Genomic DNA, 13,566 nt, shown 5'->3' with positions numbered 1-13,566 from the left:
AGAGAGCGGAACTTGCCTTCAGTAGAGTTTTAACTCAAAATTAACATAAATTGTTAAGTAAAGATTGCCAGGCTGTTTCAGCAACTTGCTTCTTTTTGGTTTTATGGGATGGGAGGTGAAAGGGCTTGTATCTTTGGCAGATGGAGGGCTGGGAACAAGCTTCAATGTTTGTTTCAAATTAAGAAAAAAAGAATCATAGTAATTTTACTTGGTTGTCCCCATGTCCTTGTGTTTTTGCCCCCTGTAAGAGATTTGTTTGCTGGGGAAAATCTTACAGAAAGAGCAGCTGTTGATATAAAAGAGAATGTTTAGGGAAAGCAGCTTTTAAATTAATAATTTACACTGGAAACATGATTATTCTCTAACTTTGGAAGAACACTTAATCTCTGACATCGCAGGACTTACATGTCTCTGGACCTGTGCATGTTTCAAAGCTTTTCTGAACCAGGACCTTTAAGGCTTTGTCTTCATCAACACAAAGGTGTCTTTTTACAACCAGCCAGCGAGCCTGCGGTGGGGATTTTACAGTGAGATAACTAACTGGAGACAAGGTGCTTTGGTGTTTATGGCAAGGAGGTGCAGTCATCGCCGCTCGCCGTGGCTGCTGACCTCACCTACGCACCACGTGCTAAAGCAGCCCTGCCTCCTCTGGGGTTTTACAGCAGCGCAGCTCCTGCTGCCCACTATCCCTCCTGGAAAACAAAATGTTGTCAAGGAAGACGCAGCACGAGGGCCTTTCTGCCCTGGGATTAGAGGAGGTGAGCTAACACCTAACTAGAGGTTCCCTAAGGGCTGGATCCCATCAGCTAACAGGTTAACATCCAGCTGGCCCTGCATATTCCGGAGAATTAAAAACGGCCAGAGCGTTGCTGCCGGGGCCGTGCCTGAGTGTTCGTGCCAGCTCTGCAGGCACCAAGTGCTCATGCTGCTCTCGGTCACACACTCGTCACGGGGGTGATCTGCACAGGCCCTCTGTGAGCTTCTGTATGAAGAATTCTGCCTCCTCTTAGGAAGATGAGTAGCGATGTTGTATCAGCGCTCGCAGCCAGGTGGGCGCAGGACAAAGCAGGTCACTGGGGAGCTGTTACAGCTCACGCCAAGGCGTCTCATGGGGGCAGGATGGGTTAGCAATGGGCTCCATCAGAGGACCTCCAAGACAAGCTGCCATGAGCTGCAGCCTCATTAGTAAGCCCAAAACTGGAAAGGGACATGTATCCACAGCATTTCACTCAACTTTTTATCTTTCTAGTCTTTTCTGTTGCATAAGCAATGAAATTAATGAAGGTTTCCTGCATATTATGCGGTCCGATACCCTACAGTCCAATAAAGACTGAACACATGACAGCCCTTTCTGCAGTCTGGGAATATAAATGTCCTTCTCTGTTATCCAGCTATTTTCATGAAATGCATCATGATCTTTGAGACTTCTGCCTCCCTGACAAATTTAGCTCAGACCAGGCAACAAATTCTAGAGTTGCTTGGGAAGAAACGTCTACAGAAAGAGACAGACACCATGCTATCACACGGGTCTCCTTTCCTGCCTAAATCAGGATGAAAGGCTTTAAACTTATAAAGACTTCCTTTATACCATGAGAACTAGAGACTGAGAATACTAATACTGACTATTCCTGTAGGTACCACAACGTGACCAAAATGTTTCTTTTGCCTGGTTGTTTTGACCTTGATTGTACAGTAGTTTGAGATGGCTAATGAGTTAATTATTGTGAATGAGATACCAGTCACGTAAAACTTTCCTATTTACTCTCTTAATGGAGATTTATACATAACATGCCAAAGCTCCTTTTGTAGCTGATATGCATGTGACTCAGTCACATGAGTAGTTTAAGCACAAAATTCTCCCCCCGCAAATTGTCATGTACAAACAAAGGAAAAATCCATTCAGTTGAGAATGGGGAAAAGCTTCAGCTAAGGGTTTTGAATTTTTTTTTTTTAATTTTAATAAGAAAGTAATTATTTGAATCACATGAGGAAAGGGGTTGTTATGGAAGAAAGCCCAGGCAACAGTCATCCTTACCTAAGAACCCTAAAATAAATAGGGTGAGATCATCCGAAGAAGTTATTAACACATCAACAATGCTGAGTACAAGCACTGTGACCCACGGTCATCTTTAGTGCAGTATAGTGACTACAAAAGGGATATAAAATGTATGGAGCTTTTTTCACCTTTTAGCTCATGCAGTGGTAAATTGTCTCGTCCTGCTGATACATTGCTGTTTGTCATGAGTGATCTAGAAATGAAAGGAACAAACACAAAACAAATCACTGACACATTTCACACCTCATCATCAAACCCATGTTCAGAAACGCTGTGGAGAACTCTTTTGTTGTGCTCTACCAATAATCATGAGGGGAGAATCAGCCTGTATATTTTTTATTAGAGGCACTAAAAATTCTGCTTTCACTGGAGAAATCTGTAGTATAGATTTACGAAGTCAGTATTTTTTTTAGAAACAAACCCAATACTGATACATTGGTACTAATACCTGACATCTTTTCTAGCAGCTTTCGTCTAACAAACTTCACAAACTATTGTTTGTGAGGAAAAACTCTCTTGTGGAATCAGTATAATAAACTAGCTACACAAGAAAACTGAAACACTGAGACAATTTCTGTACATTTTCCAGCACAGCTAACAGTACACTGGGAATTCTTCCTCTACTCTTTGCATCTGATAAATAGTTTATTTTATCATCTGTATGACATCCTTTTCTTTTGCCATTCAGTGGCAGCACTGTTGGCTTTCTGGGACAGGCACATTGTATTTACACCAGGATCAGATAAGCCCCAGGCTCACTTACTGCAGTCTAGGAGCCAGACTGATCACACTGAGAAGAAGAATTTCCCATAGTGTTACTATTCATATTCAGAATCAGAGAAATGAATCTGTCTAATCTCTACAAAAGCCTGTTGGCATTGCACTAAAATTGGCAGTACTTGGAAGTTTCCCATCAGGGAGGAGACCAGGCAGCCTGTTCTCCCCAGAATAGTTATTAGCAGCACTGCTGAAGTAGCATCTGAGGTCCAGTTGCTGGTGGAGAGGAGATGGCAGTTCAGAGCATCCCCTTGTAGCCAGACGATGTGGCCACGAAGGACACTGGTTAAGTAGGCACACAGTGCCAGGTCTGCCAGGGCCACCCCATGTCTGCCAGGGCCATTTGGAGATCTCGGGTTTTGTCCAGAGGTGCCTTCACATGGCCTGGGCCATGCACAGCCTCCATGTATTGAACTGAGCTAATCAGAAAATGTAACAATCTTGACTTTTTTTTGTTGTTGTTGAAATTTCAGGAGGATCTTTCCCAGTCTTTTTTTCTGCATGCCCCCACACCACTTGTGCTGGCATATAGAAGCAAGAGCAGCTAAAACCAGCATTATAATATGCACACATATGTGCATACAGCCCATGAATTTAGGCACACTGACCTAAGTCTCCTGGCAGACCTTGCACCAAGGTTGGATAGAAGCCTCTTGCGCTTGGGAGCAGTGTAGCTCCTCGACTTTGGAGGTGGGGAAACAACCTCATTTTTCATGGGTACAAAGAGGAAAAATGAATACGTACATTGTATTTGAAGAAATGCGTTTTGTACAAGTATCTTTTACCCTCTCTTGCCATCCACCTCCCCTGCTTCTTCTGGCATAAACTGTTGCATTCCTTTAAGATTTATGAAAGATTATTTGAGTGAGAAGTGAATGTCTCAGCAAATGACTAACTGACCTTCCACCTATGATCATGACCCTAAACCAGATGAGCCTTTTGAAGAAATATTTTGGATTCAGCTAGGAAATGGCAGTGTAATTGAAGCAAACTTGGCGGGGCTGTTCAGCACTCTGGAAGGACAATGCCATGGTTAGGAAACCTTTGTCTATTCTTTTGTCTTCTTGAGTTAAGTTAATGGTTGATTTTTCCACATACAAGACAAGACACAAGGAACTTTTCAGACTGTAGTGGTAATAAAAAAAAAAAAAAAAAAAAAAGAGTAATTTGTTTAAAAAATTATTTCATGTCCAGAAAATAGCTTTCATCAGGTCTATAAATCAGCTACAAATTAAAGTACTTGGAGGTAGTTTTTATCTTTTTTTTTTTTTTTTTTTTTTTCAATTGGCTTACAGTGGGTCTCTGTCCATATTTCTGAACAGGGAACAATGGGAATCTAAGAGTTCATCTTTTAGTTTCACAAGTGTTATCCAGGCATTCAGATAACCAGTAATGCCTCTGTTATAGACCTTGGTATAATAAGATAGAAAGAGGTAGGAACACCAGCGACGTGAGATGCTGCAGCAAGGAGAGAAACTGTACTTGGAGACTATATAAATGATGGCACTTCAAAATTCTCAAGAGTCTCTGAGCCAAAGGTCTCAAATACAAATGAAGTTTTCTATTACCTCTATGAACCAAAGCAGGTTTTGCCTGATGTTTAGTCTTTGGTCACTCCTCTCAGTGACACTACGGATGTGGTCAGAAGTTATCTCCGCAGACATACATGTGAGCCAGCTTGAAGATGCTGTGCAGGGCTGTGTTTTGCTGCCGCATATTGGGAAATATCTCCAGGGGAAAAGGCTCCAATGCTGAACAGCGTGTATGTTATTTCTTTGCTTTTTACATTTAAAACAATGATGCTAACTAGGAGAAACCAGAACAATCTCAAAGGCTGGGCTGATTTCATAAAAGGATTGAATTGGGCAAGAAAGTCTGAAGTGAAGAAAACTCTCAGATTAAGACACAATGAGTTTACAGACTATCACTAATTAACCCAATTTACAAACTGGAATTCAGCCCACTGCCCTGGGCAGAGGGAGCAGTTTGCATCATCTAAGTTTTGTAGAAAGATATTTTGAAAAATGCAGTAGGGAGTGATGTGCACAGACCTCAGTGAGACCAAGACTCTTGACCTCCTTAGGATTTTTTCTCGCTTTCTTTTTTTTTTTTTTTAATTCTTAAGCGCTTCACTTCTGATTCACCTTCAATATTATTGCCTAAAACGGGCTAGTTTTAAAATTCCAGGCTTATTCTCTTTTTGCCTGTTTTAAGCTAGGGGGAAAAAACATCAACAATTTATCACAAACGGCAATAAGATACAGCTATAGTGCAAGGTCTAGTTAGACATTTTAGTCATATGACCTTCATCTTTGCAAGGATCTATTGTTACATTCCATTTATTTTTGTCAATATTGACATCTGACCATGGACACAAAATGATCTTTTTTTCTTGCCTATACTCTCCTGTCCAACTTTGCATTAAGAAAGCAATTGAAAAGCCTAATGCATGGAAAGTGAATCTTTTGTATTCACTATAATGCCCAATTTTTCCTTTGGAGTTACCAAAGCTGTCCAAACAAGAGCTAGATTTTCCCTTTCAGGAGAGAATAATGGAAACTTTAAATGAAATCAGAAGGTTACTTGACCTGTTAGAAACTCTGAGGTAAAACTGATGTGAAATTATAACGTAAAGCCATGTGAGGCTGTTATATAAACCGTAGTGCATTATGCAATCTCATATTTTCAACAGAGCTAAAAATGAAAAAAGCTCAGAAACTTGGAATTATTATGCCAGCTGCTAAACTATCATATTTTGTGTTGTTCCCAGGATGTGAACCTGAGTATGATTTTATTTCAATTTACTCACAGTTAAAGATTATGAACAATCAATCAAAAGGCCTTTCAAATAACTATGAAAAATATTGCTGCTTGCAACTGAATTTCACCCAACACTTTGCAAGATGAGTCCTGAGTACATCCTGCTCACCCCAACACACATTTCCACCCCAAGAGCAAATCTTGGACTCCTGAACCTCAGCAGCATTTTTACATGCATCAAGTCCTAAAAGTGATAGATAATATCAGATATTCAGAGTCCAGCTATGGCACCGATATAGAAGGGCTATCAGAAAGCAGTGATTCCACCTAAGAGAATACAACCCCTCCCTGCAGACATCTTCCCAACCTCTGGTGGGAGTGTGCAGTGAAACAGAGAGGAAAAAAAAAAGCTGATATTCACCCACTGCAGCAGATCTAAACCCACGGCTTTACTGACAAACATGCAATAGAGATGAATTCGGTACTTTTGCTCCAGGTTAGCTTGGAGCGTCTTAAATAAAGCACGATGTCAGTGTTCAAATCCTGGAACCGAAGCAGAAGGAACAGCATTTACTGCATTAAATCTTCTCTGGCCCCCTAATGTTCTGTGGTAAGCATCCACTCTCCGTGGCTTTATAAAAGAAGGCAAAAAAAAAAAAAGGAAAAATTGTGTTTGCAGCCAATTTATCAGTAAACCCATTTAATATCAGCTTGTCTCTGCTGTATTTGTTCAGCAAGGCAGTCGGGGATGTCCGAGGCATTGCTTGTACTCATCTTAGCTAGAGAAGGAACCTCCCTGTTTAAGATCACTCCAAGTCCAGATCCAAACTCTGAATTATACCTTGATTGCAGAGCTGCACAGTTATACAGCCAACTAAACACACTTTTCCTTTAGTTTTACAGAGGAAGCAGAATTCGTTTTGAAGATGAGCAATACATGAATATGTCGCTATACATTCACTGCACACTCATACATTTCCCAGCATTATACAAATGGGAACACATGAGTCTCTCTTAATCTGCCTTCCACCCGAACAAATAGATATTCTGAATAGGCAAAGTGAGTTCAACACAAATCTCTTGATATAGCCAGAAAAAACTTCAAGTACTTTGGGAACTTTTTGCTAAAAATAGGTTACCCCCCCAAACCCCCCTTTTTTTAAAAAAAATTATTGCACAAGAATTAAAGGAATAGGCGATACAGTCACTGCTTAGAAGGGTGTTTGCCCTTTAAGCTAAGTGCCTTTTCGTCTTTCTACATGCATTTTGCCACCATTTCTTTTTGATGAAAGTGTTTTCTCCCCCAGTTCTGTGCATTAGGTTGACAATGCACAGAATTGCCAGACAGTTTTGTCGCTTATGCCATAGACTTTACTATTCCTTTGAACCTTGCTCGGCGTAAAAGAAGTTTTTCTTAATAAGTAGTTGTTCATCCTTTGATATGCACATCTGGATGTGCCTCTTATCTGCAACATGGTAATGCTGCTTCCTGAAGATAATGATAAAAGAACAACTGCAAATAACAAAAAAAAAAAAAAAAAAAAAGCAGCGCCCAAAATGTCTTCAGATTTCTTTAAAAAGAATTATCGGGGTGGAGAAAAGGGGAAAACTCTCTCCCCTCATTTATTTGGCCTTTTATAGTAGCTAAACAAACAAACCCAAAAAGCAGAAGAAAGAAAACAGCTGAAAGATTTACATATAGGAATCAATGGCATTATAAGTGTGATGATACATAATGTCTTTGAAAAGTCTTATATAGCTCAAATAAGACCTTGTTTGGCTCTCAATTTGCTGCCTATAATAAATCACAACATAAATACTAATAATCACCAATTCAAAAACATATTTCCCAGTGCAGCTGATGAACTGATGAGGAGGAAAAACCTCTATGTCTGGGTCTGGGTTCTCCCAGTGTATGATGCTGCACTGTATTTTGTATCATGGAATTAGCAATATTTTCCTTAACTTTTAGAGTAAAACTGTTTAGCATCACTTTAATCACACCTCCACCAGTTCTCCAATCAGTTCCTAATCTCAGTTGCTTCATCTATTTTCACCGCTTGGAGTTGAGAAAAATGGTTGGCAGGAGCAGGATCAACCCCACCGCACACAATACACTGCCGAAATGCATCTGAGGCCCCAGTGCTTTCCTGCATAAGGTGTGATTTGCCTTTTCACTAACTGCCTGAAACAGAGTGCTCCAAATAGGAAGTTTCCAGGTCCCAAAGTTAAGCCAAATCCACAGAAAGCTCTGCTTTCCCCACGACAGGCAGCTGAAGCAATTCCCTTATCTCTGCGAATATTTCGCAGCTGCTTTTCCCTGGGACAAATCAGGAAATAGCAAATCAAACTTTTTGGTCGCTACATTCAGTTGTTAGCTCTGTCTGCTGCATATGCCCATACCGTGATGAATAAATGGTGAACAGCAGAAACTCTGCTCCTTCTAAAACTCTGCGCTGCAACCGCAGGGCTGCGGACGGAGGTGCCGTTCCAAGTACTGAATGCACCAGAGATCGTGGTGCTGGACCCTTCTTAGCCTTACAGATAACATTCATGAATTGATCCCTCATTAGTATGCAGCAGGCATGGGAAAATGATAAACTCCTATTAACACTGTCATGGCAACTGAAAAAATGGCTGCTTTGGAAGAACAAGGTCCACAACAGAAGAAAAGCAAAGGCCTCTTTCCTTTCTTCTGTTTGACATCTGTTGTTTAACATACAAAATTGTATTATAGTGACACACACTAGCACAGGCATAGTTAAAGGTTTGTCAGTGATTGTTATCATTATCAGCTCCTATTTTCAGGGCTTACGTGGCTCATCTCTGAAATGTCGCTCTGGGCTGCAACCTGTCATACAGGATTTCAGCCCAGAAGCAAAATTTATAGTACAGATTTTGTCTGGATTATGGCTGAGCAGAGAAGAAAAACAAAAGTTGCCATTAATTAATTCTCCTTTGTGACAAAACCTCAGAAAATATACTGTACATTTTTTTAAACCAAGTTATTTTAAGTACACCTCTCGAAATTTAGAAGTCCGAGACCTATTTAAAAAATCCCATCTATTTTTAGGGTGACATAGGTACCTAAATCAACTAGACACATTATATTTGTTTATTGTTAAAACATTGTTAATATGTAATTAATGTATTTGATATGAATTACAGTTTTGTCATAATCTACTGAGTTTACTTCCAGAATAAACAGTTTGTGTCATTTCCTACTGAGCTGGTGGCTCGTAATGTGGATTTTTACCACATATAGATAATACCTCGTGTTGTACCTGGCTTTGCAGTTCTGGTGACCTTGGAGCTCAATTTCCCTGTTTTTAAACTGAAGAAAATTACCTAGAGTTATACAATATTTCATCTGTTGCCCCATGAAGCAAAATAAGTGCTAAGTATTGTCACGGAGTCCGAATTGATTGGTCAGAGATTCAAAAGGCTAATCATTAGTCTCCCTTCCTCGTTAACCAAATCAAAACGAGGGAAATCCATAGGCTGTTGATGCCGTACCCATGAGGGGCTGCGGGAGGGGAGAGTCCCACTCCCCGGGGCCGGCTCCTGCCCACCTACCCTGCCCTGGCTCTGGACCCCTCCAGGGGCAAATTTAACTCCTTCGTGTTGGCATAAAACCCAAGCCCAGTAAACCCACGGGGGGCAACGCGGAGACCTCGTCAGCAAGTCCGTGCAGCGAAATCCAGAACTCGGCACCAGCAATTACAGCTTGACAGCCAAAACATATGAAAACTCTTATCAATGCCAGGTTAGTTTTACTTGGGCTGATTCCCAAGCTGGTTTGCAGTCTGACCACCCCACAGCCCCCTCCTCCCAAAGCAGGGGAGTGCGATGTGCTGCTGGTTATCCCAGCACCCAGCGGAGTGGTCCCACGGGGACCTCCTCGCAGTTACACTTCAGCTGCTTCCCGGGGCCACCAGTGCCCGGCCAGCCGAGCTATCTTCCGAAACCGGACTCTGATCAGGGCCCAGTAGCTAAAAAATATGTCATTAAAGAAATTACTGCCATAATCTTTGCTATTTTAATCTCTGTGTCAGGGATTATTGTTACCCAGGCTGCCTAAAGAACCCGAAGGCACAGCTATGCGCTCAGTTACTGGCCCGCACTTCTCGCCCAGCGGTGGCCACATCTGCTCCCAGCCTCCGCTCACAGGGTCAGGCACCAGGATAGCCATCCTTTGCTTTAGCCCACTAACTGGTACATTTACAGGATTAATTCTTCTTCCAGTGCTTTGCGCTTATGTATTATGGGCTGAGATGCCGCTAAAGATGTGACAGAAGGGAAAAAAAAAAGTCAACCCACCAACAAACCTATCAGTACTGAGGATCTGGTTTAGATTTTATCCATGTCTCATCTTTTTCATTTCCATGGATCTGGGGCAGAAAGTTCCTGTTGACACAAAGGCCCTTCTTCCCATGGCCTCCTGTCCTTCCTTCAGAAGATCCATTTTCTTTTAAATACAGCCTTCTCTCTTCCCGCTAATCACACACATTCATCTTACCTAGGTTGCCTCTCATCACTCTTAGCTGCAGCAAGACCCCAGGATTTTCTGGCATTAGGACACCTCCTTTTTATCCGACAAACTGCCATGGGACACTGAATCAGACAAGACTATGATATCTTTAACAGGTTTCTACACGAGCTGCAAATGATTTACATCCCCTACCTTACACAACTGCATCTCTGTTATGTTTTGAAAGGAACTCTGGAAAAAACAATAAATTTTTCTAATTATGAAATTTGGCGAAATAAATCCCCTTGTATCTGTGAAATTTGGTGATTAGCATGCCAAAGAGCGACATACGCCTGAATACCATCTGCATCTTTCAGAGGTCTATAAGAAATGCATTTTTTTCTGTGCACCTGCATCTATTAATTGCTTTCCCACAAGAACTCCCTCTCCTTAAGACTGAAGCTGTGCTGTGTGCAGATAAATGCGCACAGAGGTGATCTAATTTAATTTCCTCTCATTAATAGCCTTCCTCCATGGCAACATATCAACTGTGACAATAAGGACACCTGAGTATACACATATTCTGTGCAGTCTCCTTATAGGTAAAAGCATGTCAAGCTTCCTAAATGAAACAAAAAGAGAATTTTTAAATGTGTTTCAAGCAGTTTGTTGAGAGTTACTTGATCAGGGTAATATTTCAAGCAGAAGACATGGGCTTATACACAATTGTAGGCAAAACCTAAAAGACAGGCCTAGGATTTTAGCTTTTTATAGCTGCTGCTAGATCTTCATTATCCCTGCAAAGATCTTAAACAAAGCGGGGAGAAGGGCTGCCTCCTCTTACCACAGCTGAGGGTAGGAGGCGGCAGCGGTCCCGGCAAATAAGGGCCAGGGCCAGAGGTGTGAACCCAGCACTGCCATCCTCCCATTACTCTCACTCAGTTGTGAACTACAATGCTGGGCTATTTAAATGCTAATATTATTTAGCATGAAACAATCATTCAGGTTGGAGTCCCGGATTTTCTGATGGGGGGAAAGAAAAAAGAAACTTTGAAAACATTGTCTTGCTGTTCCCCGGGACAGCTCCTCACTCATATGTATTTTGGGAAGGACATGCTGACAGTGCCTCACAGTTAATACATGGGGTTTGTTTTTTTTTAGTTCTCTACATTTTCAGCTAGATCCTTGTTGAATATAGACAAGGTTTCTTTTACCTATTTTTCTGTCCTTTATCTGAGTGCAATTTTGCAGGTTTTCTTCATGTCAGATTCCATAACACTCCTACACTCCCTTCGTTGTTTTTCAGGGGAAATTTGGAAATGGAAAACCTATCACGAATGGATAAAGTGCAAGCCCCACGTTGAATTTCATTGTGTTACCCAATTTGCGAAGAGGAGAGGAAGAAGGAAGGTTACAGAGCGTACTTTTGTGTCTGACCATTTCTTAGATAGCAGCCCATGTGTTGAATATCGCACCACAGAACCTGCCATTGTTCAGATCCCAGTGGCTGGTCCAGGCAGAAGACAATCAACACTAAAAGAAATCATCGTTGATATAACAAAATCGTATCTGTATAGAAATGCTGCACTCAGTTTGCTCCACTGGAGCTAAGATACTGCACAAAAAGGACACAAAAATCTGCTACTGTCCAAAGAACAAAACCAGAAGCCTTTGAGGTGGCTGGACAGGAAAACCAAGTCAGACGAAGACCTGAACAAAACTCACAACTTCCTCCTCGCAACACTGACATCCTGGATTTAGAAATTCCTTTCTCAAAGCAATTTAATTCCCTTCAGCTTCCAAAAAAAGAAATCCTGAAAGTGTAAATACGCTCCCTTACTCCCCAGTAGCTGCTGAATGAAGGAGATGCTGCTTTGCTGGCCACCTTTTAGGCGGAAGCAATACTCCTGGTTTCTAGGAAGGGGGACAGAGATTGGGAGACAGCTGCTCTGATTTGGGGATCTTCGCTCATCCCAGCTTCCAGCCAGTTGGGAAGGAGCTGGGAGTATTGGTTGCCCTGGTCCTGGTAAAGCCTGCCTTGTAGGTCTGCCCTGAAGCTATAGACGTTCGATGCCAAGACTCACAGTGCGGTTGTCCAAAAATAATACAGACCTCAGCAGGGAAAGGGAAATAGAAATGAACTGGAGATTTCTCTCCCTGTCCCCCTTTTGGCTTTCTGTAGTTTGAACTGGAACAACGTTTTGGGCTCCCCTTCTCCTTTCCCATTTACTGGTCTGGTAAATGTCTACACTGTTTGGGAGTGAAACTGCCAACCTACCCTGGAGGTCTGAAAAAAAGCGCCATCCCAAAGCCCTTTGAAGACAATCCGTCTTTGCTGTCATGCTTTCACAATTTCAGCGAGCTCTGGTTTAGCCCATGTATAAGCCACTTTCACATTTATGCATGCTCTGAAACTCGATGAGAGAAAGCTACTTGGTTTGGATCTAAAACATGTTATTAAACTTAAATAAAACAACAAAACCAAACATCACAAGTTTTTGTTTTCAAATGAGATTTTCTGTCCCAATTCTGCAAACTCAGGAGGTTGAGACATTTGGGAAAAAACACACTTATCTACAGTGAATACAAGCCCTGAGCTTGTGAATACTCGTGTATTGCTAGTTCCCATGCATTTTTGTTTTTGAATTACACAGTATTTCCTTTAAAGAGTTTGTGAAGGAGACAGTACCCCAATGACTTTTTTGGAGCCAACAGAAGCAACACAAGTTGTGCAGCAAAATGAACGTGCATTGATGTGATAATCTTCTGAAACACACTAATATGTAAAGCAAACCTGAATTTATTCCTTCAGAAGATAATTTGTTGCATTTAGTCCAAGTGACAGAGCTGTGCGCAGCTGATACTTTTCCTACAGAGAAATAACCTAAATGCAGTTTGACATTAAATTACAGTATTGGGAGCTTATCCAGTACCAGACATTACTTCACAGCATTGCACAAATTAACAGAAGAATTTGCTTTACAGGGTTTCTACTCTGAGAAGTGACCACGAAAAAGGCATTGCTGTGCCATGCCGGTCTGCTTCCTGGGCCCGATTCAGACATACAAGTGTTCTCATTTCAGTGGGTTTCCATGGGCAGCAGCACAATTTTTCCTGATAAATGGTGGTCCAGGATAAGATCCATCTTTTGGAACATGTTTAAAGTCCTACCTGATTACTCCAGTGGCTAAGATACGATTTTATTCCTTTTAGCCTTGCACGACAACTTTCCTCAGCACTAGAATAGTTTATGAAGTTACAGCAACTGGGCCAGCACCTCTGTTTTGAAGGCTAGACAGAGAGGAAAGCAGATTCCCAAATTCAGCCTACAGAAGGAGGGAAGAAAATCTATTTTGCCTTTCCCTATAGCAGGTAGAGCTTCATGGTTTATGTCAAGGGGATAAATTGCTGTTTGCCAGGGGCAAACACCGGCGCTTATTCATAGTTACAGCCAGTTTGGGAGCTGAACAAATGCTCTGCAGTAAGCGGGCCCTTGGCACAA

Source organism: Gavia stellata, chromosome 20, assembly GCF_030936135.1.
Source record: "Gavia stellata isolate bGavSte3 chromosome 20, bGavSte3.hap2, whole genome shotgun sequence".
In the NCBI taxonomy this organism is placed as follows: domain Eukaryota; kingdom Metazoa; phylum Chordata; class Aves; order Gaviiformes; family Gaviidae; genus Gavia; species Gavia stellata.
Note: the sequence above shows the minus strand (reverse complement) of the source record.